We start from the raw sequence: 27264 nt of genomic DNA on the forward strand, positions 1-27264 counted from the left end.
GGCAGCTCCCAATCGAGTGTTAAAAACTTGTAGTCTCTCTGCATCTGGTTTCTGTGCCTGTGCAAAGCTTATTTATAACAGGGATCAGCAAATCTTTTCAGCAGGGGGCTGGTCCACTGGCCCTCAGACCTTGTGGGGGGCCGGACTATATTTTGAAAAAAACATTAAAATGAACGGATTCCTATGCCCCACAAATAACGCAGAGATGCATTTTAAATAAAAGCACACTTTCTACTCATGTAAAAACATGCTGATTCCCGGGCTGGATTTAGAAGACGATTGGGCAGGATCCGGCTCCCGGGCCTTAGTTTGCCTAGCCATGATTTATAACATCCCAGAGCTGAACAGAGCTTTGGCAGGAAGCCTGACTCTGGTGCACATGCTCAATGGGTGTGGCTCCATGTCTCCATTCGGTTCCTTTCAACTACTGCAGTATTGCTTGGAATGTTTTCAGAGTGTCCTCCTTCTCTGAGGAGACTGGGCTGAGTCTGGCTACATTTCCTCCCATTCACACCTATAGCAGTGGTCCAAATGGCATTGCTAACTTGTTTATTTCACTTTCACTTGAGGAAACCAGTGGATCATGGACTATCGAATGATGAAGTGATAGATCCCGTAGTTATTTGAATCATGGATATTTAAACCTCCTTTAAAGAGGGTTTAATCTTCTAAGAACTGGGAAGATCCCGTGTTCAGATAACTGCAGTATCTTCCACCTCGCCTCTTCCCATGGCGAGAAGAGAATGGTAAAGGACTTTCAATCTTATGGGTTTATTCTCCTCACTTCCCAAGACCATTTGGGCTGAAAATATTGTCACACAAGGAACAATATTGTGGCATGCTTATTTTCATTTTCTCATCGGGGCCAGTGTTGCTATTTGCAGTGGTCATAGTTTGCTGCCTCAATCGATATTAGCGCTATTAGCGGATTAGCGCTATTAGCGGTTTAGCGGATCAGCTGATAAGCGGTTTAGCGGCTTAGCGGATCAGCTGTTAAGCGGCTTAGCGGATCAGCTGATAAGCGGCTTAGCGGATCAGCTGTTAAGTGGCTTAGCGGCTTAGGATCAGCTGATAAGCGGCTTAGCGGCTTGGGAAAAAGGTGGGGAAAAAGGGGGGGGAACCGCAGGAACTCGCAAGACATTTTCGTCTTGCAAAGGAAGCCCATAGGAAATTCGTTTTGCGAAGCACCTCCAAAACGGAAAACCCTTTCGTCTAGCGGGTTTTCCATCTTGCGAGGCATTCGTCTTGCGGGGCACCACTGTATCTTCTTTGCTTAGAGAGCAGCAAAATAAAATCATGGTGACAGAAAAGCTTTACAGACATCTAACTGCCTTGTTAATTCTATGATTTGTGGAAAGCCTTTCTTCCGGATATGACTTTCAGTGGATAACATTTATTCTTTAATCACTGTAATAATCATAGCAACTATAGTTTCTCCTGACCCCCTTGTTTTGGTGTATCTTATTACTGGACTATAAAGATGGATTTCACATGATCTATTATGTGGGCTCTGCTGTGTTAGGTCCTAGATAGTGAGAGACTCAATCGCTTTGTGGGGGACAACTAGTTCAGGGGGAGAGAGAGTTCAGATTTTGTAGGTAGCTTGAAAGAAAGAGCTGTGATTTGGGAGGAGCTCAAGAAAAACAATGTGTGTTTTAGGAACTGATGCCAATTTATAGATTAGCACTGTCTGCATGGTTGCTTGTCTGTCCCCACAGGCTTAATGTCCATATGCAACAATAAACACATACAAGAGGGAACCTGTAACGATTGATGGCAGAGCTGGGCAGAGGGAAGACAAAAGTTTTAAATGATTTGTTTCCCCAGCTGGGTTGGGCAAACACAGAGGTTTCTCTAAACTCACCCTCTCCCCGTAGCAGTTGGCTTGGAAACAAACTTAAGATTGCCTCTGAAAATCCCAGTTCTTTCTTTCCCTCTCATTACTTCAGAGGTGTGGGTTAAACCACTGTGCCGCTTGGGCTTGCTGATCAAAAGGTCAGCAGTTCGAATCCCCGCGACAGGGTGAGCTCCCATTGTTCAGTCCCAGCTTCTGCCAACCTAACAGTTCAACGCAGTGCAAGTAGATAAATAGGTACCGCTCTGGCGGGAAGGTAAATGGCATTTCTGTGAGCTGCTCTGGTTTCGCCAGAAGCGGCTTAGTCATGCTGGCCACATGACCCGGAAAAACTGTCTGCGGAAGTGGACAAACGCCTGCTCCCTTGGCCTTTAAAGTGAGATGAGCACCGCAACCCCAGAGTCGTGTGTGACTGGACTTAATTGTCAGGGGTCCCTTTACCTTTAGCTTTTTACTTCAGAGGCTCAATGACCAGAAGTGGGAAGGAAGACTGTGTAGACCAGGCTTCCTCAACCTCGGCCCTCCAGATGATTTGAGACTACAATTCCCATCATCCCTGACCACTGGTCCTGCTAGCTAGAGATCATGGGAGTTGCAGGCCAAAAACATCTGGAGGGTCGAGGTTGAGGAAGCCTGGTGTAGACCAAATAACTATTTTATGGAGCTTGTAGGATAGTTTGAAGACTTAAATCCCCTGCTGTTTTTCTGCAAGGGTTAGTGGACTCCCCAGTCAGTTGAGACCCTCTCCTTGGTTGCTCCCTTCAAATTTGGCCACATGTGCCAAAAAATACAGCAAATATACGGCATCTTAAGTCTAGAGTATACTCTCATCCAAAAAAAGGACTAATGCCTGTGAGCTTTCTCCCCTTTCAGAGTGACAAGGAGAACACTCTACATTTTTTTCAGACTTAGACCTTCAGGTCAGTGTTTTGTTTTGTTTTTAAAAGCCATTGCATTTAAAAGCTGATAACCTGCTTGGCTCAAAAGTCCTTTAGGACAATAGAAAAGAGGAAATCTTGAGCAGACACTTTTGTCCATATTGCAGTCTGAGCTTGTTTGAAGAATTGAGTTACCTAAATCCCAGAGAGGGCGTAATATGAGAAATGACAAGCGCCTTTACCCTCCCTGCTGGCACATTCCTACATCTTTCAGGTTCCTAGTCTCCAACTACTGACACAGCTCATTGCTACAGCCTGTTAGCAGTACATAGCACTTGCTTTGGTCCAAATAAATAATTGTGTTTCAGAAGATACTCTTCGCCTGTTTCAGAACTTGCTTAGCCTACTGAGTTAAGGTCAGGACTGGGTCTCAAATCCTGATTCTCCCTCCCCCTCCCTACTGCTCCCCTCATTCCATCTCTAATACAACAAAGGGCCCTGGCAATTCTTTTAAATGGTTTATTACTCTATTTATTACCCGCAATGAGGGAAGCAGGGGAGGGAACATGCAAGTCCACGGCCTGCTCTTGAGCTCTCTTCACACAGAATCTCAACAGAGAAGTCCTATCTGAGCAGGTCATATATTTCTGTGCCTAACACTATGTAAATCAATATGCAGGGTTGATTTACATTAAGCGTCTTAGTTTTCCTGAATTATTATAACAGTGATAATGAATTTTCACAATATTGAGGATTTTACGGGGGGGGGGGGAGGCTGTGGGAAAGAGAAGACGCAGAAATAGTTGTATTGCGGAAAACCAAACTGGAATGTAGGAGGGAAAGATAGGTAGCTTTAGTTACGGGACAGATCGGCTGTACTGAGCAAGGTTCTGGAACGAATGGTCACAGACCAGATCCAGCTGCTCTCAGAGAACTCTGGTTTTCTAGATCCATTTCAATTGGGGTTTGGACCTGGTTTTGGCACAGAAACTGCTTTGGTGGCCCAGTATGATGACCTCAACCTCTCAGCGGCTTTCAGTACCATCGACCATGGTATCCTTTTGCAGCAGCTGTCCCAGTTAGGGCTGGATGGCCTTGCTTGGCAGTGGTTCCAGTCCTACTTGAATTGTCATTCCCAGAGGGTTTTGCTTGAGGAGTGTTTTTCAGCCCCGTGGAGCCTTCATTGTGGGTTTATGCAGGGTTTGATCCTATCCCCTCTGCTGTTCAACATGTACATGAAACCACTGAGTGGAGTTTTTTGGAGGTTTGGAGTCCGTTGTCAGCAAGATGCTGATGACACTCAGCTCCACTCCTCCTTTACATCTGCAGGTGAGGCGGCAAAAGGGCTGGACTGTTACCTTGCCTCAGTAATGGACTGGATGAGAACCAACGAACTGAAACTCAATCCAGATAAGACCGAGGCACTGTTGGTGTTGGAATTTAGTATTCCAATTTTAAAAAGCAGAAAAGTGACCGCTTTAGACATGACCCAGAAAGAAGTGCTTACAGTTAGGATTTAAGAAGCTGAACAACCTTTTATGCCGTGTTCAGTTTTCACTGTTGCTGGAACTTCGTAAAAGTGGCTGTTTTTGAAAAACACAAATCCATGAAGGCTGCAAGGGTATAGCGGGAGGGTATTACTACAAATAGTTTCATCCTAGGAGACAATCTGGCTATTTAATTTCGTTTATTGTCAGATAACAGCTGGCAGCTGAGCATGCTGAGCTTTTCTCCTAGCATGAGGGCTTTAGCTTGTAGTTATGAGTAACCTGATAGATGGCATCATTTGTGAAAGTCATTAGGGTTGGAGTTTTGAGTAGTGTAGGGAGCTCACGTTCCTTCCTGGAACATCTTGTTTAAGCTTAATGCTTTTATCTTGTTTAATATTAAAATGTGCATCTGTGATTCCTTGTAAATCTCCATTTTAAATGCTGAAAATAGTTTCTTTCCTTTCAGTATTTTTGTAACTTTTATACTTTTTTTTTTTTTAATCTGATCAGTTTGCACTGTTGTTAAAGGATGAAAGACATTTTTCTATAATTATTTCCCCACAAGCTTTTTCTGGGGTTTGGTATGGTTAATCTTTTTTCCAAATGCTGTCACCAGTGGGCATCCCTAGCTCAAGACTATCATTGTCTGAGGCTCTACAAATGTCATTTTATAACAAAGCAAAATTGCCTCAGCATTTTCTCTTATTCTGAACAGGAATCAGGGAATGAAAGCAAAGCACAAAATAGATCAAGGGAGGAGCAGAGCCGCGAATCCTATCCTTGGAGGGGGTGTCAGGGAAGCCCCGGCCCCTGCAAAAATAATAGGTTGCTGCTTTCACCCCTTCAGCCAACATATATGGGAAATAATACAGTAGGACATAGTGCATTGTTTATAAGGGGGTGGTCTGGTGGAAAGCCAGTCAGCCTCTTGATCCAAATAAAAAACAGCTTATTTTTTAATAGTGATTTCCCTGTTTCGCCTGTGTTTTAAAAAGGCATGCTGTGAGTTTTACACAGTCTGTGGTAGGCGAGCTGTGCACAGAAGCAACAGCTAAACAGGGCTTTGCCTATAAGCAGAGTCCTCTGACTCCATAGTGGAGTTTGGGGCTCAAATCTGCTCCCTCCAGTCTATAGAATCTGAAATGCATTTGTAAATGTCCAGACAAAGATAGCCATTTATAAACTGTAGCATTAAGCTACAGAACCACCTCAGGCTTCTATAGAAACTGAACAGTGAAGAAGACCGATAAGATTGATTATTGGCATCAGAAGAATCCTGTTTGGATAGTTGGCGGGGATTTGTGTGGGGACGTAAAACTCTCATTTGACAATGGGAAAAATTACTCCAGCTTCTGTACTGGTACCAGTAAAGTAGCATTCTTAACACTATGCCTGCGTTACCACCCATCTGAGGTCTGCAGCAGTTTCTCTTGACAGCATGCAGCCTGTCAATCCATTCCCAAAGTGCTGTGCTAGTTGCCTGCACAAATGGCTCCTCTTTGGGAAGAAATTGATGGGCATATGTGGAAATGACGCCCAGCCCTGGAAAAACCTCTGGCTGAAGAGGCTGGATGTTTTTCCTGCCTCCCTTTAATGCACCTGCCTATCAGGCCAACTCCTTGGCTACCCCAGCTTTGTCTATAGCTGTTGAAATGCAACTTTTCCTTTGTTTCTCAGTGTCTGGCAGCAAAACAGAACTCACTCATCCTTTGTATTGTATTCAGCAGCCTGTTGCTGTGACGTCCCCAGAAAATAGAAGTTTCTCTCGTTTACCCAATCTTAAGATCAGTTTGCCACATGTCCACGTCAGTTTGTAAAGTTTCTTTTAAGTCCTTACAAAAAAAAAATTGTCAGCATTTTTGCGTGTGTTTCTTGCAATGTGCACATTTTTGGATGCAATTTTGCCTAATAAACACACTTTTGCAAGCAGTTTTCCTTAATATAATGCATTTTTGCGTATTATCACAAATATATTCGTGTTTATGCACACTTTCCCCTAATACATGCTTTTTGTACATTTTGTTGATGGTGGTGAGCTGCATCAAAAGATTCAGAGGTATGACTTTTAAAGGAAAGTTTGTTTCAGACTGCATATTGTTTCGGAAAGTGCGAATTAGGTAGGTTCATGTGAAAATTCAAACTGAACAGAATTCCCTTCCCACCCAGTCCCTACATGTTATATTACCTCTTCATATGTTCCATCATCCGTTGCCAAATTTAGGCTCCCCAGAAATAAACGATCTTATTGCCAAGAACCACATATGCTTATGTACAAGACACCTACCATTTTTTTTTTCTTTTTCCCTATGGAAGGAACTCTTCCATCCTACAAGCCACAACTGGAAATTCCAATATTCTTCTTAAACATTTTCCTGAACCCACTGAAGGCCTTTGATTCCACAGCTGTTTCAGGAAGGCCGTTGCATAAATCTACACCTCTAATAGTTGAAAAATGTTCTTTCAATTTTCTGTCTCTATTAGTTAATGACCAGTTTGTAGCCACTGGCTCTTCTACTTAGAGACCGTTTTCACTGGCATTGCATGCGTTTGTTTTAAAGGACCACTTCCAGTCAATCAAGCAAAAATCCATATTCTACAAATTACTCACATGTATCCATAAGGTGGGATTCTGTGCTAGTTAATAAACATGACTAACTTAGGTTCCTTAATTCAATAGGTCCCCTCTTAGTAGGACTTAGTTGACTACAACCCATAGAATTTGGGTTTCCTGCCTGGAGAAACTAGACTTGCTTAATACAAACCTTTTTGACTTTAATTCATCAGAAGACCAAAGTGCAAACCCTGCCTTCTTGCCTGTGGTGCAAAAGGGAATTGGGTCTTCCATTCCTTCAAAGTCTCAGGCCCACATCATGTATTACAGTGGGTACAAGTTTATGATAAACTTGTAAAATGTGAAGCATCTACATGCACACTCCCCACCCCCAGATTTATACTGTGCAAGCAAGTCGGAGAGCTGGGGGCAAAGTTATTTTTAAAGTATTTTAGCAGGCTATAAATGGAGGAAAGTCAGATATGTAACCATATCACAAAATAGAAAGAAGCTGTACTAAACCTGGACCTATTTTAGAGTGAATGAAGTTGCTGTCACATATTATGTTCCAGGTTCAAGAAGAATCCTGTAGGCATGAATACTTGTTTGTTTTTCTTTTTTTAACGTATTTTTAATTAAAGATATATTGGTTTACAAAAGTATGTGCAATGTCCCTTTTTTCAAGTTACATTTTCTACAGATCAGTTTCATTTGTTGAGATGTTGGTGTTAGTTGTTCTTGTAGTTTTACTCTAGTGTTGTAAAAAAAAGAAAGAATCTCACATGCTATGCAAAGCAGCTTACAGAAGTTAAAACCCGCATTAAAATTAGTAAGCTAAGCAATACTAACATGATAACAAAAGTAACAGTAAAAGCAGATCTTTTAAATGGCAGCAGAATTTAAAGGCAGGCTGCTAATAGACTAAAATGATATATTAAAAGTCCTATGAAATAACCATCTTAATGAATATTTGAAAACTAAGAGGAAAGAGGCCTGGTGGGTGTAACCAGGAAGAATGTTCCAGTGTCTTGGTGCCACTGTCTTACACACCTGGCCATCTGATCCAATGCAAGCGTGAGACCCAGAACCATAAACCTCTGAGATCAGTCTTAACTGGCTGGCAGGCACATGCAGAGTTACTAAGGCAATCCCCAAACTGTCCCCAGACTGTAATGGCTAAAACCAGCACTTTAAATTGAATCTGGAAAAAAGGTATTTAAATATACCTTCCTTAAGAAACCAGAGGCCTTTCTCCTGGGCATTGTCGGCCAATTGGTGCCAAAGAAAGACAGAACATTCTTTATGTATGCTACAACAGCAGCAAGAATACTCATCGCAAAGTATTGGAAGACACAAGATCTACCCACCCTGGAAGAATGGCAGATGAAGGTGATGGACTATATGGAATTGGCAGAAATGACTGGCAGAATCCGAGACCAGGGAAAAGAGACGGCGGAAGAAGATTGGAAGAAATTTAAGATCTATCTTAAGAGACATTGTAAAATTAATGAGTGTTAAAATGTTGCGGCTATAGAAGTAAGCGTACTACAGCTGTAAAGATTAGGTTAAAGGAAAAGAAAGGATTACAGTTAGATTAAATTAAGGGTGAGGATTTGCTGAATGAAATATTTGAAATTGGAATGCAGAAAGGGGAGGTATGAGGAGGTCGATAAGTAAGTTTTAAGAGAATAAGGTTTTGAAATTATACTTGTTTGTTTTTGTGTGTGTTTGTTTGTATTGTGTTTGATCTTATAATTTGTGAAAATTCAATAAATATTTTTAAAAAAAAATTGAATCTGGAAACGAAAAGGCTGCCATTGCAATAATAGTCTTCAACCTTTTCAACAAGTGTCCCACGTAATTAGATGGTGCCTCTGCTGGCATATACTACATTGAGGGGTAGCCAGGATGACTAGGTCAAGTCCTGCAGCTGCGATTCTTATGAAGACTGATAACCTAGGTGGATCTTGGTTCTGTTCTTAAGCAGGGAGCATAGGTGCCAACTCCCGGGGCCCTGGGTGCCCGAGCACCCACAAAATTCCCCATGAAGGGGCTAGGCACCCACAAATTTTGGTGCCAGGGCCATGCACGGTGCATGGCACCCACAGCCCTGGGCACCCATGGTCGTAGGGCAAGTTGGCAGTCCTGGCAGGGGCACATACTAAGGTTCACTCAGAACCAGATTAGTTGTGCTTTAACTGTTAAGATCATGGGTAGGCAAACTAAGGCCCGGGGGCCAGATCCAGCCTAATCGCCTTCTAAATCTGGCCTATGGATGGTCCAGGAATCAGCGTGTTTTTACATGAGTAGAATGTGTGTTTTTATTTAAAATGCATCTCTGGGTTATTTGTGAGGCATAGTAGTAGTAGTAGTAGTAGTAATAATAATAATAATAATAATAATAATTTATTATTTATACCCCGCCCATCTGGCTGAGTTTCCCCAGCCACTCTGGGCGGCTCCCAATCAGTGTTAAAAACAGTACAGCATTACATATTAAAAACTTCCCTGAACAGGGCTGCCTTAAGATGTCTTCTGAATGTCAGGTAATTATTTATCTCTTTGACATCTGTTGGGAGGGCGTTCCACAAGGCGGGTGCCACTACCGAGAAGGCCCTCTGCCTGGTTCCCTGTAGCTTTGATTCTTGCAATGAGGGAACCGTCAGAAGGCACTCGGCGCTGGATCTCAGTGTCCGGGCTGAACGATGGGGGTGGAGGCGCTCCTACCCCATAGGGATTTGTTTATATATTTTTTCAAAATATAGTCTGCCCCCCCCACAAGGTTTGAGGGACAGTGGACCGGCCCCCTGCTGAAAAACGTTTGCTGACCCCTGGTTAAGATAGTCTGTACAAATATTCTTGCTTTGTGATCCCTGCATATGACTGCCTCTGATCCTCTGAGTTCAGGGCCAGAGAGCGACGCAAGCAGCAGGTAAGGGTGTCTGTCTGTGCCACAGAGGCAGTTATGTGGACTTTGCCTTTTCTCAGAGAGCGTCGCAGCCCCCAGATGCTGCAGTTTGTGGTGCCCTTGGCTGCACGTTGGTCATCTGTGCTGCAGACCTCGGGCTGCAGTCATCAAGAGGGAGCAGGTGCCCAAATGTGTACGGTTCAGGTCTGAAATAAGCTTGCAGGAGGAGAAGAGTCCTTTTTTTGCAAGCTTTGTTTTTGTTTTTGACTTTCACTGAACAGCTGTTCCCAGCTATTTGCGTATCACAAACACTTTCGTATGCAGTTTCTAGTGTCTTAGAAATCCCCCTGCTATTCCAAGTCCCTCTCAGCGAATTATCCTCCCAATAATACGCCGTGAAGTCTGATGCTGGCTGACATGCTGCAGCTTGTGCCTTGGGCATATTTTGAACGGTCTTCTACTCAGTGAAGGATTCTTTTGAGATGCATATAATCGTTTTACTGAATCAGTCACAATATTTGCCCTTTGCTGCTTGTTTGTCCATTGCACTATTGTTAGCCCTCCAGGGCTCCTATATGCATCTTATGCACGCTGTTAAGAGTGCCAAAATAATAAAACTATCTCTTGAGTTTTAAAAGTGAAGACTAATCGACAAACGACCAGGCGACGATTCTGTAAAAACATATTTAGCATGTAGGGAGGGAGTCAGCGGATATTGCCAGTTTGGGATCAGGGACTGCAGGCTTTTCTAACTGGCCCCCTAATCCTTGACCTTAGTTTTGTTTATCATGGGGGGGTGAGCGGGGAGAGAATGATGGTTGAGACAGGTTGCATATGCTGTCAGTGGATATACTTAAAGCTCTGTGGACAGCTGGGAGGGTTTTGCCGTCCTGGGATTTACTGCCACGTGGGAATCCTCCTGATTTAGTAAAAGTCATTTTATGGCATTATCAGACAGCTGTAGCTCGTCAGAGAATTCTCTCCCTGGTTCCTGAGAATGGCCTTTCCTGGACTCCAGCACACCAAGTAGACATGGCTTTGGGATTTGTCGTGAAGCGTTACCGCTGTGCCCACACCGCTGCTTTCTACTATGGGTGGGTTCCTTCATTTGGAATGACATGTTTGTAATACAGAGAATAATGGCTAGTCAACCTAAGAAACAAATATTGCAGGCTGTTCTCCCTCTGTTGTTTGTCGGGATTCTAATCCTAGTTTACAGAAAATGACAATATTGGTGTGGGTAGATTTGATCCTGTTTGAGCTGAAAGGAGAGGAATGTGCTGGTGACTTGCCTCACATTCAGCAGATGCTATTTCTGAGCGCATTGTGTTTGTGTGTGTGCCTGCACATGCGCACAGGGAAGGTTGTCGTAGTTCTCCACTTGCGGTGTATTAATATGTGCATGCAATTGCATAAAGAGGGTTGTGGTACAGTGTTCTAGGACTCTGTCAGTCTTTGAAACGAAGTCTTGCTGGGTTTACATAGTTCTGATGCTACATTTTTCTACATCTTTGATATAAGAGACAATTGTAGTATGTGCATATGTTTCTGAGAGAATGTCTAAATTGTAAGACTCCACTCTGGAGTTTGTGGGTGCTTCAAGGTAGATGCAAATATTGCAGTTCTTCCTTTTGTTTTGTCTTTGAAAAGGAATACGAGTAGTTCTGCATGAAGCTTTCAGTAACTGTTTTCTTCTGAAGGGTGAGGAAGGAAGTCATGTCTCTCCTTCCACAGAGGGGTTTTTTCTGTTAGGAACTGCTCTGTCCTTGTTTTCAGCTTAGTTGGATCCGGCAGCAGTGTAACAAAATGCTTCTCAATAACATGTAGCACATTGTTTCCAGGCAGGCAGAATGGGGATTCCACCCTATGGAGTACCCTTCCATAAATAGCTGTTGGTGCAACCTGATAGGTGCAATATATCTGTTCGGTAAAATGGAATTGTTAGAGAGAAGCTAAGCCTGTAATCCTGAGCAGTCCCACACAATATATCAGTTTAAATGAGCTGCAATATACCATATTTTTCGCCCTATAGGACGCACTTTTTCCCCTCCAAAAATGAAGGGAAAATGTGTGTGCGTCCTATGGGGCGAATGCAGGCTTTCGCTGAAGCCTGGAAAGCGAGAGGGGTCGGTGCGCACCTCTCGCTCTCCAGCCTTCAGGAGAGCCGCAGCGCCAGCCCCACAAGGTCGGGGGACAGCAGGGAGGCGGAACGCCGCCATCCCACTGTCTCCCGATGTGGTTTGGAGGCTGACGGCGGGGAGACGCGTGCTTCTCCCCGCCGCCAGCCCCGCAAGCTCCGGGGACAGCTGGGAGGCGCAGCGCGTCTTCCCGCTCTCCCCGGACCTGGTATGCAGGCGGGCGGCGGGGAGAAGAGCGCTTCTTCCCGCTGCCGGCCCCACAAGCGCCTGGGGGGGAAATAAATTTTTTTTTCTTTATTTCCCCCCAAAAAAACTTGGTGCGTCCTATGGGCCGGTGCGTCCTATGGGGCGAAAAATGCGGTATATTGAGAATGTTTCAGGAAGGCGTATGGAACCAAACATACCAAACTGAGTTTAGGATCTTTGGCTATATATTGGTTTTTAAATGAGAACTGTGCCTTTCATGCAAACCCAGAGGTTATTAAATAATTTAATCCAGGCGGATCTCTCACGTCAATTTTTGTGCACATAAGTAGTTAAATCTCTAGGGTGGTATTCAGCTGCTTGACTTAGGCACATTAACTTAGTCAAGACTGGGTTCATTAATTGCAGTGGGTCGAGGAATATTTGCTAGGCAGAGGGGGGTGTTTGACCATTTGATATTTAGACAATCAAGCAGGTTATAATGTCTGTAAAATTGAGGCTAGTGCTGAAAACATAGTTTGTGCCTTTGGTTTAAAAAACGAGGCCTTTGAGAGTTCAGCTCAGCAGCCCCCAAATTTATGGCACTTCAGAACAGAAATATCCAGCATATCCCCATCAACTTTGTATGAAAACAAAGGTATGTTTTCTCTCCCAAAGATGTGCCATCTTGTTCCAGCAGCTTTTTGCACCTTCTTTTGAAAGGTTATGACTGATTCACCTAGGAATGTGCATCTGCATTCTGTTCCAACTAGTAACTACGCACAACTGGGGCTGGTCATGGTTGAAAGTCTTGTTTGGTCGTTCTTAAGCGCAATGAAGCTGCCAGCAAAGCCCAGTTAAAGCAGGGAGTGTCAGCCGGAGCACCTGAGTGAGGCAGGGAAATGCAAAGCTTTCGTTTGCCATTAGTGATGTCATCACCTAGCAAAGGGTTACAAACAGGCACAACAATGCACAATAGAGCAGAAAGCAGGGTTTTTCCCATGAACATTCCCCACCAGGGATTGCCAGCTTTTTAACTGAAGACTGAACCCCACCAAAAATCAATAGTGCAACCTGCTTTCCCAGTCTCATTCTCACCATGCTTTATAATTCCCATTTTGCAGATGAGTAAGCTGAGGCTGAGGAAGGAAGTTGCTTAGGGCTAAGCAGTGAGTCCATAAACTGAACTGAGATTTGAATATGGCCTGCCTTTGGTCTGACCTGAGAGAAATCAAGCTGCGTTAGGGCATGGGAGTGTAAGCATTTCTCTAATAAAAGGGCAGCTGAGAAAACAGTATGTGGCATTTTTAATCAGATATATGAAGTCTGAGAGGAACCTAACTGTGTGAACTAATGCACCCTATCATTAACGTCCTTTGATTCTTCCCTATAATAAGATGGTGGATGAATTAAATTGTGCATTTTGTTGTTTAAGTGCTAGCACCTATGTCATATTTGCTTCTGAGAGATTTCCAATCCTTATTAATTATTTTTCAGAGCAAACCCCCACATCCCATAGTAATCACAGTAATTGAAACATGTACTTTGGAGTCTGGCTTTTAAATAGGTCAAAAGCAGCAGGAGGACTTCATAAGCAGAGGACAATTTGATTTTTAACCCTTCCTTTCCCCCTGTGCTTGAATGCTAGACCAGGCTGGTCAGGCGAGTATTGGATTGCCTGAGGGGCTTCCTCTGGCCTCTGTTCTCCACTCCGAATGGAGACTGAATGGAACAGAGAAGTGATGTTTGATTGCGTGCGTGGCTGAAATAATCCATTCTGGAGTGAGAGAGCTCTACAGTGGGGCAAAGACTCTCCTCCCTGCAAGAGAGGGGAGTGGTTGTGGCCGGGAGCCGGACTCCGCCTCAAGCAGGGGGCATTTGCCCCCTGCCTCCCACCCACCTGGCTGGCGCCCACGCCCTCGGCCAGGCACCCAACCAGGTGCCTTCAAGGGGGCGTGTACTGCAGCCTAAATTGCTGCGGCGCCAGCCTCCAGCCCTCACTTTTTGTCGTCCCGTCGCGAGTCACCCACCCTCCACTCCCTTAGAGCAGGGTTTCCAGTTTTCTTTTGGCCTTGCTGTGGACCTTAGGTTGGTCGCCCTGGTTGTCCGGGGGGCCTGGTAGGAATTTTTCCATTTGGCATTAGGCCTTTTGGTTTTTTCGCCTACCTCGTAGCAATCGTCACAACTTTCGTGGTATTGGTGGGTAGGTTAGGCATTGGAATAATGTGTTGTGGTGTGTCGAAGGGCTAGGTGTGGCCATCGCCTGCGCCTTCAATTTTTGGGTATTCCGTTAAAGGAATCCGGCGGTCGTGTATTCTGTCCGATGCCTGCTTGGCGGGAGGCCATGGCATGACCCTCGGTGACATCAGGAGAGAGCTTATAGTTGGATTAGCATCAACAGGCTCCACCTACTGGTGAATAAACCCCCCTTTGTTTTTTAGACTCACCCCTCTCCGAGTGGGGTGGAGTCAGCTGACGTAATCCAATGCCTAAGCCAATACCTTTTCACTTGCTGTAATCAATAAAGTTGTGGCCTTTTCTTGCCCATTAACCTTATATCACGTGTCCTTGTGTTTCATTCCACTGCGCGGGGTTCGGGTCCTCGAACCACAAGCATCCATTCAGCAACTTGGCTACAGCACCCTCCACCTTGGTTCCCTAAGGCACAGGGGTGTTTCCTTACCATCTTTGCTGTGGCTGGCAGTCTTTTCCCCCAACTGCTACTGGCTGGCAGTGGGCTCCTTCTCCTGAGCCAGCTGCTTGGGGAGTTGTGGTTTTGCAACCTGTTTTGTGAGTGCAGCTGTGGAGCAGCAAAGGGATGTTAAAGTATTTTCCTTTACTAGATTGAAAGGAATGCTTGAAAGCAGGGATGGGAAAACTGTGGCCCTCCAGTTTGGACTGCAACTCTGACTATTGGCCCTGTTTGGCTGGGACTGGCCAGAATTAGAAATCCTCTGGAGAGCTTATGACAGGCTTCTTTATACAACAAATTAGTATCAAGAAAAAATTTAGAGAGAAAGGGGAAAAAGAGATTTTAAATCAGATAATGGAAAACGGAAGGGGGGGGGGAAATCTGAAAGACTCAAAAATTAACCAAAATATAAAGATGTTACAAAGCCAATTTGCAATGATAATTAAACCAAGACGTGGAATGGAACATAAAGAGAATGAGACAGATGAATTTTGAACATGCTAACAAATCAGGTAAATGGTTGGCATGGCAAATCAAAAAAAGAAAAGCCCAAAGTACAATAAATAAAATAATATTGGATGGAAAAGAAGTAGAAAACCTGAAAGAAATCAGAAGAGGATTTGTCAACTTTTATAAACAATTGTATTAAAAAACTGGAAAAGAGGACATGCTCTGGCACCGGGGTGGGCAGAGAGCAGGCGGGGCGGGGCTGGCATGCGTCCCGGGGGTGTGGTGTGCTGCCTACAGGGCGTGGCAGGTGTCCTGGGGGTGTGACACACTGCTTGTAGGGGTGTGGTGCCCAGGGTGGGGGGGCAGCAGCGATGGCGCCCACCCCCCTCTTCCTCTGCCACTGCCTATAGAACAATTAAAGTGTTGGCACAGTGAAAAAGAACCTATTTACCTGTTCCTGGCCTCACTTTATGGGACTAACTTCACACTACTTACTATCCTGTGTTGGTAGGTTTCGATAATCAGATATCCCCTTCTGTCAGGTTTATGCTGCACTTGGATAGCTTATAAAAGGTTAATTATCCTAGCTAAGTGTAATTGAAATAGGGATTTGGATGGTTAATGGAGCTGTTGAGAAGAAACAGATTTGTGCAAACATCCCTCTCCCCCCCCCCCAGCCTCCTTGCCACCCTATATGCCTGCATGATCTTCCTGTTTACAGTAATCCTGCTTGCCCGTGATTAACTGCCATCTTTGCAGAGAGACTAAGCGCCACTCATTTTTCCAATACCTCCCCGCCCTAATACGGGAAAGGCTCTTTTAATCTACCATCATCACTGGTCATTAGAAAACAAGTGGAGTGGCTTTGAGTTATTATCTCTGTGCTCCAAAGCAAGAGGGCTGGGCAAATTGCCTCTTGTTAATTGCAGCACTGGGATGCCAGAAGAGATTTCTGTTTTGTGGTAGGATCAAATTATTGTTATTTTCTAGAAAGATAGCTCTTTGCATATAGTCCATTGCATTGTGAACTAGAACTATTTGTAGACTAAACAAATATGAAAGCAGCTGCTGCTTTTCCATCTCTGTGGTCTATTAATATTGGATAGAGCAATCCAATCATGATCTGCTGTGCTGGAAGGGGTTTGGATGGGATGGGAGTGTTGCTATGCCAGCCCCCAATGTTGGGGGAGCTCTACCAGCAAAATGCATCCATCCAAGCAGGTGGAAACTACCACTGGGGCAGCGGTCAGCAGGAAAGCCCCCAAAGAGTGGAGCTTTTTGTTGAGCTTCTTGAGCCTTTTTGGGGAAACCTAACCCCAAACGCGGGTGGCGCTGTGGGTTAAACCACAGAGCCTAGGACTTGCCGATCAGAAGGTCGGCGGTTCGAAACCCTGCGATGGGGTGAGCTCCCGTTGCTCGGTCCCTGCTCCTGCCAACCTAGCAGTTCGAAAGCACGTCAAAGTGCAAGTAGATAAATAGGTGCCGCTCTAGCGGGAAGGCAAACGGCATTTCCGTGCGATGCTCAGGTTCACCAGATGCGGCTTAGTCATGCTGGCCACATGACCCGGAAGCTGTACGCCGGCTCCCTCGGCCAATAAAGCGAGATGAGCGCCGCAACCCCAGTCGGTTATGACTGGACCTAACAGTCAGGGGTCCCTTTACCTTTTAACCCCCCAAAATAATGATTTTAAACTTTTTGAGCTGTTTCCGCTACTTTTTCCACCGCCTTGCCATACATCCAGGTTTTCCCTGGCATTTTTGCCAATTCAGCAAAATTCCCCCCAATGCCATTTTTTCACCCAAAACCCAGAACTTGTCAGGAGTTTTCCTGCCTTATGCAGTCCCATCGAGCCAGATCTGGGCCTCTTCACTGAACCCACCTGGGAACTGGCACAGCAAACACCTTTTCCTCTCCACCCCAGCTAGCATGGGTAGCAGAGTTGTGGAAGTGGTGGTGGCTAGGCTACTCCATCAATCCCTGCTATTTCCAGCAGGAGCTTACATCCACCACCAAGTCGTGCTAGAATTGGAAGATGCAGTTGTGTCCCATCTGTAAAATGGGCACAGTGATGGGTTTTTAGTACAATAAGGCAAAAATGACACTGTTGAACCTACAAGATGGGGATAATAGTAGGAAGCAGACAGAATATGGATTCTGTTGCTGACCTTGTGTGGAGGAGCCACTGCTGATGTGTTGGGCTCATCCAGCCTCCTTGACTCAAGTAGCTCTTCACATTTTTACGATGGTCATAGCACCCATTTCAGCTTCCCCTTCCTGTGGCTCAGTAGTGGAGGAAATTCCTTGGGCACCTGGGGCGGTGTGCCCAGGGGTGGGGTGAGCCGCCTATAGGGGCAGGGCACACCGCAGGGCCTCTGGAGTCCGCCTGCCTCCTCCTACTCAGCCGCCCTACAGCTGAGGGGGAGGCAGTGGGCGGACCGTTTGGGCAGCACGAAGCCTGCGCATGCCCAAGCCACCGTGTCTCTCCCATGCCCCACGGTGAGTACCGCCTGGCATTTTGTCACCCCCCTCAGTGGTGACACCCGGGGGTGGACCGCATACCCCTTCCTCCACCCCTGCTGTGGCTTCCATGTCTGTGCAACAAGCCATTTAATGGATGTGCCTTCTCATTCTCCCTCTTTACTGTCTCCCATCATCTGGGCCCTATAAGCTTCTCATCATCATCTCTGATCTCATCCATCCTGTTTTCCTTCCCACCCATTTGATCTGCATTCATTGGATTCTGTCTTTTGCCTGCAGCTCTCATCCTGCCATCTTAACCCAGATGCCTCAACTTCCCTCCCTCCACTGTATTGTAAGGGCTTTCCTCAAGCATCTGATAGACAGCTGTAAATCTAAAGTAATTTAAAATATTTATTATAGCAAACATAAGCTTCAGTCAGGCTTTTCCCACTTAAGACTGCAGGTTGAGGTTGAACTGAATCCTTCTCCATGTACACACATTTCCTGCAATAAGAAAACTAGCATGTCAGGCAGAAAGCATGGGCTGGAAACTTACCATAACACCTAGCTTCTTTATTCAGTATTCAGTCCTGTAAGACCCACCTACAATCAGTGAATAGGGAGAACTAGGCTACGCTTAGCCTTTATGTGGTCTTACTTAAAATTAGTCATATGGGAAAACGTTTGATACAAATTTTTATTTTATGTTAACTTGGGTCCATTTCACCCACAAGATTCATCACATGGGAGCTGCTGGTTCACGTGGTGAACTGAAACAAATAGGCTGGCCACTGCCTTGCAGCATTCTCCGCTCCGTGTCAAACTGTCATTGGAATGTGTTTGTGAAGATGTGGAGACAATCCTTTGCAGTGGTGGCTGATTTGTAAAGGAAGCCATTAATTGTGAGACAGCTCTTAGTGTCCATTGTCATATGAGTGTGTAGCTTATGGGTGGAGAAAGCATCCATTTCAATATCCGTGGTTTAGATTTAAAGCATATGTCATGCAAGACTCCGCTTCCGTCTTGACCAGATGAACCTGTTCACATTGTAGTGGGTCTGAAACCTTAGGAAACAGTATTCAGCAATAGTGGTGTTTGCCTAGGAAGCTGAGCAGATTTTAGTGGAGGATTCGGCATGCATGGGGGGATATGATAAATACCCCCCCCCCAATGGGAGAAGGAATCATATGTGAGGCAAGATGAATAGGGCTTTTCTGATGTGCCGTTCTTCTGCCACTCAAATGCTGATGTGATGATTCCTCCCTGGATGTAGGTGTCTGGTTAACTTGCTGAAAGGGAGGGCAGGGACTCCTCCTCCCCCCTGAAAGGTCACCTTTGCTGTGTTTGCAGAGAGCGCTCCCTGAGCTCTGCTGACTGCTGCTTCTCCCTGCTGTCTTCCACCTCTAATCTCCTTATAGATGCAGCACCATGGCAACAGGCCCAGGGCTGAGTGAGCTGGGCACATACCAGGAAGCTTGTTTGTGTCACCTGAGGGACAGGATGCGGAGTGCGAAAGATGAAGAGGAGAAGAGGGATGCCTTAGCCTGTGTGGGCAGACTGGTTTTCCTCCTGGCTCTTCTCTGAGGCGCACCTGTGAAACTTTAGAACAGAGCCATCGGCAGCTTGCCCGCTTCTGGATTGAGCCATTGCTGCCTTGCAAGGAGGAATTCCTCTTCTGCGGTGTAGTCAAAGAGGAGGAGGAGGTCTGGGGGTACCAAGGCACATGGCACCGCTATGATTTGGGGCTGCACCGTCAGATGGCTATACAATTGCTTCATGTAGGTGTGCTGGATTTGTCAGAATTAGTGAGTTATTTGTATGTGGGAATTTAGCAATACAGCTAACGGTTATAGAAATATGTTCTCTATTGCTTATTGCTTTGGCTATTCCCCAGTATATCCCTCTGGTGTAAACCTGAGTTTGGAATAGATGTGATCCTTGGCCTTCAGTCTCAACTATTTGCTATCCTTTGTGGAGGAGCAGGGCAGGGAGTCTGGCGACTGGGCAGAAAAGGGCTGCCTTGGCAGGCTGGAGATAGTCAAATGAGAGGATTTTGTTAGATTTGATTTTTAAATTTAATATTTTTGATGCACTTTGCCTGTTCGCAGCTGGTGATGAAATCTACATGGTTGATGTTTTAGGTTTCATTTGTACCTGTGCAAGGTTGTCATCTTGCATCTAAAAGCCTTTTGTTGTTTCCTTGCAAAGACCCCTCAGGCTGAACCCCTCCCCCATTGCCCTGCACCCCAGCATTTATTGCTACTATATTTTGTGTAACTTGAAATGTCAGCATTTTTCCTTTTTAAGGATTTCTAAATCCGAGTTCTCTATCCCAGGCAGGAATGTAGCAAAGCAAATTCTCCCAGATGCTTGTGGGCTTTTTCTTAAACACGACTTGGGCAGCGACTTGGGCAGCAACCGTATAACATTCAAGCGGGGGGGGGGGGAGAAATGCTGCTCTCATCTCCCCCCCCCCCCGCTTTTTTTAAACTGCTCTTGCTCCTGCGCCTTCTGAGTGCTTGACACTTGGAAATTAAGCAAGTAATTTTACCTGGAAGGAAGAATAATAATAATAGGAATTACTGTTCAAAGGCATAGGAACAGTGCCAGTAAGAATTGCCAAACCTGCAAGTTAGGAACGGTGGGTTTCAAACGATTTCTTTATCTGTATTTTTCCTCCAATAAAAACTAAATATGTGTTTAAGAATTTAAAATTGACTGATATAATTTATAGGATCCCAACAAAAGGACGTTGTTTAAGTAAGAGACAATGGAAGTTAAAAACTACAGCTGTTACGTAACAAATCTCGAATGCAGAGAATTAATCCCATAGAATAATTTTTAATCTCAGAGTAAAGGGGAAATCATCAAGAAACTATTCTGCTTCTGTTTAAATGTCAGATGAGAGCATGAGGACAGTTGAAATGTGATTTATTTGTAAGTGGGAGCTTTAGGTTTGCTGGAGTGATAACTATCCGGAACAAGGAGGCTTGTGGCACCCTAAAAACTTTGGAATTTTTATGTAAGGGAGCAGTCAGAAACAGAGTATACTACCCAAGGTGTGAAATGGCACTCTCCATTCTATTTGTTGTTGTCTTAAAGATAACTAATACCATGCCCTTCTCTTGCTATGGGCAGTTTACCAGAAATGAAAAATATTTTTTCAATGGGGGCTCTGCCCTAGCTCTCTCTCTGCACACCAACCCTCTTGCCATTTCCCCAAATTAACCACCTAGACCTTCCCCTCGCCAACAAAGAACTACAGTAGTACCTCGGGTTAAGTACTTAATTCGTTCCGGAGGTCTGTTCTTAATCTGAAACTGTTCTTAACCTGAAGCACCACTTTAGCAAATGGGGCCTCCTGCTGCCGCTGTGCCGCCACTGCACGATTTCTGTTCTCATGCTTGAAGCAAAGTTCTTAACCTGAGGTACTATTTCTGGGTTAGCGGAGTCTGTAACCTGAAGCATATGTAACCTGAAGCGTATGTAACCCGAGGTACCACTGTACTAAACTCCCCTTTCACCTTTCTGAAGCCACTTCTCTTTTCTATTCTGCAGCCTCGCTTGGCACCCATTTCCATCTTCACCCCATGCCTATACCTCCTTCCCCTCCTTTTGTGTGCCCCTCTGCATCTGCTGATGTTTTAAACCACCGCTTTCTGCCTCTCCGTGTCCCTGTCCTCTCGCTCCCATGCCACGGCCACTGCTGCTGTGCAACCTGCCTCCTCTTTAGCTCAGTGGCGTAGCGTGGGGGGTGCAGGGGGGGCCGGCCGCACCGGGCGCAACATCTGGGGGTTAGGGTTAGGGGGTGCAAATCCACGGGTTAGGGGGCGCAAATTACTTGCCTTGCCCCGGGTGCTGACAACCCACGCTACGCCACTGCTTTAGCTCCACACACACACACACACACACACACACACACACACACCTTGGCCTAATGCAAATCCAGGATTGGGGTGCAGTACTACAGATCCTCCAAAGGATATTCTTATTTTTATTATAGAGAAGGAAAGCATTGAAATTCTGCGGGGAAATGTCAAAATCCTTCCCTTAAATGAAAGCAGAATAGCGTGCATTTTATTTTCTGTGCATGCCCTCCCCTCCCAAATTAGGCACATCTCAGCTTCACTGGGGACTCTCTTCGGCATCCTTGTCAAGTCACGGCAGGGCAGGCTGCCTTTACTTCTGTTTTCCAAGCGCATACAGAGGATAAAGCAACAGAACCAGTTGTGCTCCTAGGACATTTGCATAGGCTTCTGAATATTTGCAAAGTGCCATCTCTGATAAGATTTCTTTCTTTCTAGGAAGCGGTCTTCTATCAAATGGGACTTTATGGCCATCTAGCCCTATTTGCACAACTCTTTGTCTTACCCTGACAGACAGCAGCTCCCCAGGGTCTCAGGGTCTTCCCCTTCACCTACTGCCTAATCCTTTTGAAAAGAAGGTGCCTGCGGTTGACCCCTGAGTCCTTCTGCATGCAGATTGTGTGCTCTGCCAAGCCAGCCAGCTAGGATTCCTCGTTCATAATGGAATCCACTGGTTTGAGCAAAGCTTTTTGTATCTTGGCTTGCTTCATTTTACATGGGATGGGAAGGAAATTGTTGGAGTCGGGGTTAATGCACAGAGCTGGGATGTGGAATAGTCTTTGCATAAGATGAGGCCTGTTGTGCTAATAAAGGTTGTACAAAGAAGAAACTGCATCCCAACAAACTAAAAGATGCGTTGAAAGTTGATTGGGATCCCCCCCAAAATTTAGCTATTACAAGCTACTATGAATAAATTTGGTCTACGAACCAATTTTATATAAAATCTAATGACAATTGAAAACAGACCTACAAAAGAACTGAAATAGAAAGAGTTTGTACTGACAAAATATCCACAACGTCCCTATAATAAAACCTGTTTGGCATCGAAGCAAATGTGACTTTAGAAACAATAAAACAAATTTGCTATACAGTATACAAATCCAAAATAATACCACCAATTAGGATTAGTAATAATACTTACCAAGCCAGACAGAAGAGACCAAGGATGTACCATAATGTTTGATGGCACATTAGCTGAACTAATTGGCAATACTTGCTCCATTTGAAAGGGCTTTGAGAGGCCACTTTAGCTGAACAATGCCTTCTTACATTCATGTATGACACTCAAAGGCTAGATAAATATAAACCCCAGTTGATGGTGTTGCTTTTTCATTTGTATATATAAAAATTGCTTTGATGCTGAGAAGTTTTATGTACATAGTACAGAGAACATTGAGGAAGACCAAGGTTGAAACACTTTTTAGGTTCTGTTACACTTACTGAGTCATAATAATAATAATAATAATAATAATAATTTATTTGTACCCCGCCCATCTGGCTGGGTTTCCCCAGCCACTCTGGGCAGCTTCCAACAAAGATGAAAAATACACTAAAATGTCACATATTAAAAACTTCACTGAACAGGGCTGCCTTCAGATGTCTTCTGAATGTCAGGTAGTTGTTTATCGCTTTGACATCTGGTGGGAGGGCGTTCCACAGGGTGGGCACCACTACCGAGAAGGCCCTCTGCCTGGTTCCCTGTAACTTGGCCTCTCGCAGTGAAGGAACCGCCAGAAGGCCCTCGGAGCTGGACCTCAGTGTCTGGGCAGAACGATGGGGGTGGAAACGCTCCTTCAGATATACTGGACCGAGGCCGTTTAGGGCTTTAAAGGTCAGCACCAACGCTTTGAATTGTGCTCGGAAACATACTAGTTCACATTGTTGATATTTGGTTTTGCTTCTGAAATAAGTAGGTGCATATTATCTGTTTTTAACTGTTATTAGATTAAATACATTTTTCCATATGCACCAAATTTATGTTATTTTCTAATAGTTAATGTTTATGATACTCATAAAATCCTAATGAAGATTTTCATGCTGTTCATTTCATGCAGGGGTGTGTTTTTGTGTGTGTGTGTGTGTGTGTGAGAGAGAGAGAGAGAGAGAGAGAGAGAGAGAGAGAGAGAAATGTTTTACACAGGGCCTGTGAACATGTCAACTTTGGCTTAGCAATGAAGAGCGAGCTGCAGGATTCCTCCTTGGCTGCCCTTCCCCTTTCCTGGATGGCAGATTCCCACTGCTAGCACTATTTCTCTTTATTTACTACATTTGTACCCCACCGCTTCCCCAAGGAGTTCAGGGTCATGTACATTACCTCTTTCCCTCTGCCCAAATGCTAAACCTTGCATCATCCCTTTAGGCTGAGCAGGGCCGTCTTAAGCATATCTGGTGCTGTGGTGCAAAGTCCCGTCCCCCCCATTTCCCAGAGTTGTCGACCTTTTTTAGGGGGGGGGGCTCCAACAGCGGGATCATGGTGTGGGGCTGGGCAGCCGGGCGCAATGGGGGCAGCATGGGAGGCAGGCGGGGGTCTCGTCCAGGCAGGGACAGGCAAAGCAAGCTGGGCCGTCTGCGTCGCCGCAGCAGAGAAGCGCGCTCACTCAGCGCAGTCTCGCCGTCCTTGCTTGGGGAGGAAGGGGGGAGGAGAGAGCGTGACTGGGAGGGGATTGGGCAGGGGAAGGAAACGCGGTTCGTGTGAAGGAGTGCAGGGGTGGTGGGGCAGCGGGAGGAGGCAGGATCCGTGCAAGGCGGTGGAGAAGCAGGGGAAGGAGGGAAGGGCGCTGGGGGCAGCAGTTGCAGCGTGTAGCCTCGAGCGCGGGGATCTTTCAAGATAGAGTGTATGGGGGAGCGGTGGTAGAATCATGTTTATTATGCGCAGAGCTTGGGATGCAAGCACACACCACGCAGCCGAGGAGGTGCTGTGTCGCAGAGCCAGTGGAGAGAGCTCCGGACTGGGGGAAAGCATCCGGAGCCTTCCTGCCTCCGACGGGCACTGGAGGAGCACAGGCACCAAGTCCCAGCTCCACCTCACTTACCTCCCCGCTCTCCCCTCCCCGGACTCTCCGCCTGTTGCCCTCCACTGCTTGGCGCACTGGCTCGCTGCACCACTATGCCCAATGGTAAAGACGTCCCTGAGGCCGAGTGAGAGAGAGTTGCCCCAAGATCACCTAGTTTGCTTCATGGCTGACTGAGTCATTTCTACCACTCCATGACAGTGAGTTAACCTTGGTTAGGAGGAAACCCTCAGCTTGAACCATAATTAACATCAATGCTGCTTTAACACTCAACCATGACTAATACCAAATGCGCGGGGGGGGGGGGGGAAACAAAGTATTGGCCAGAGAGAGAAGTTAACAATGAGAAATAGTAAGCTTCTATATAATTAAGGCATTCGCTGCTCAGTGAGACTGTATCTTACATCAGATGTAGTAGGGATTAGGAAAGAGTCCTGCAGGCCACTGCTTGGGTGGAGACCAACCCAGCTGTTACATATATGTTCTTTCCGTCATATGTTAACACATGGGTTTGGAAATGGGACTCATGGGTAGGTTGCTGGCTGCATCTTGATTTTAGTTTGTTTTAGAGTGATTCTTGTTGTGATTGTCATGCATTTTACTGTGCATTGGTTTTATTACTTATCAATGTGCTCTGTTGTACAGTGGTACCTCGGGTTAAGAACTTAATTCGTTCCAGAGGTCTGTTCTTAACCTGAAACTGTTCTTAACCTGAAGTACCACTTTAGCATATGGGGCCTCCTGCCACCACCACACGATTTCTGTTCTCATCCTGAAGCAAAGTTTTTAACCCGAGGTACTACTACTGGGTTAGTGGAGTCTGTAACCTGAAGCGTCTGTAACCCGAGGTACCACTGTATTTGAATACATACACATACCCTACATATTTTGGGAAATGGTTTGTTGGTTGGTTCTCTGTGCATTCGGACCCCTCTTGAGATACCATCACCAAACTAGGAATGAAGGTTTCTGAGACGAGGGCAGCAATCTCCAACGTTTTGGATGCCAGGCGCCATTTTGATTCAATATGGTGAACTGAATCGCCTGTGTTGTTGTTGTTGTTTTGCATAGGTTTGACTGCCTCTTGAGAAATCATTGCCAAACTTGGCACGAGGACTCTCAAGGTGTGTTTGTGGAGGGTGTAGACTTCATCACCATTTGGATGCTGTGCACCATTTTGAATCGAGTTGGTGGACCAAAGTGTACCTTTTGCTTGATTTCATCCGATTTTTGGTGTGACAGTTCCAAAATCACAAATTACACTATCCATTTAAAAATCACAATTTTTTTTGTTTCTAAAAATTACTGGGCAGTGCCCGGCACTCCCTGCTGGTATAAATATAAACTATGGTGATCATAACCAAGGAACAGACAAGAGTGGGTGGTAGTGAAAATCTGGATTGCTTACCTGGATGAAGGAAGTTAGTCTAAAAGAGACACGAGATCCAGGAGCCCGTCACAAACTACAAAGCTGCCAGCCCATCAGAAGCAATTGCAGAAAACCTCTTAAGGCTGGCTTCTACTCTCAGTCCAAATGAACTTGCTATTGCTTTTTAACTGAAAGAGACATAACCCAATAGGTTGAGGGCCTGTTTTCTCTTGTCATGAAAAGGTTTTAGATTTGACTTTGGCTATATATTTCAATAGTTTAACAATTTTGTAGTTAAGGAAAACATATGTGCGTAATTTTATTTCTATGCTGCCTTTCCACGGTTCAAGCCATGTTCAAGGCTGCTTACAACATGAAAAAAATTACATAATAACACTATAACAAAAGTAGTTATAAACAATAAATAAGACATTAAATAACCCACAAATTAACTGAACAGTTTCCACATAAAACACAATAAAATCTAAAATAAAGATACAAAAAAATAACAGCAACAACCCACCCCCACCCCCGGAAAAAAACAAAACAGCACCCCATCCCCAACAGACTTAGTTTTTGTAGCTGGAGTCAGTCAGCCCCCCCCCCCCCCCGGCCTAGGTGGAAAAGGCCTTCAGCCAGGGAGCAGGTCTTGCAGAACTCGTAGCCAAGATGGAAACACAATGTGTTAAATTTGCCCTTGGAAAGGGAAGAGCCAGAATGATGGTGTAGTTAAGGCAATCATGCTGGACTTGGGCCAGAGAGCACTAGGTTCAAATGTCTGCCATTTTGCTAAGTCACGTTGAGCTAGTCATGAACATTCGCTCATTTCTTCCAGGCTGGTGTGCAACCCCAAACGTTACTGCCCTGTACTCTTAGCGGGGGGGGGGGGTCCAGAGCAGCTTTTTTCATTCCTTTATAGCAGGCACGTCCAACAGGTAGATCATGATCTACCGGTAGATCACTGGATGTCTGTGGTAGATCACTGGTAGATCACTGGCTCCCCTAAAAAAAGCTCACCCAAAAATTTCCTCCTTCCTAAAATAAGCTCAACAACTTTGACCTGAACCCCCCAAAAGGGAGTAGATCACTGCTAGTTTTTAACTCTGTGAGTAGATCTCTTGGTAGTTGGTCACCCTTCTTTATAGGATGTATAAATGAATTGGGGGCAGTTTAAGATGTATCATTTTCACATTATAGCTGAAATATATGCAGTTCCCAGGGAGATATGCTGAATCATATCAACAGCATTGTTACTAGCAGAATTCTCTGGGTCCTGTAAAAATAAGCAATGTTTGTTTGAGATGCTAGTATATATTATTTATTTTTGTTAGCATTATAAATCCAGTTGTAGATCCCGAGTACTTAGCTGGTAGCTGGAGAAAGTGGGGTGTGTACATGTTATGGTTGCGTTT

The 27264-nt window shown here is 45.2% G+C and overlaps 1 protein-coding gene across 17 annotated transcripts in view; it reads left to right on the forward strand.

Annotated features, from left to right (window-relative positions):
- RASAL2 (RAS protein activator like 2) overlaps positions 1-27264 on the forward strand; it is a 241905-nt gene that overhangs the window by 172254 nt on the left and 42387 nt on the right. The gene's annotated exons all lie outside the window — the stretch shown is intronic.

Source organism: Podarcis liolepis (genome assembly GCF_965112155.1).
Source record: "Podarcis liolepis genome assembly, chromosome: 6".
NCBI lineage: Eukaryota > Metazoa > Chordata > Lepidosauria > Squamata > Lacertidae > Podarcis > Podarcis liolepis.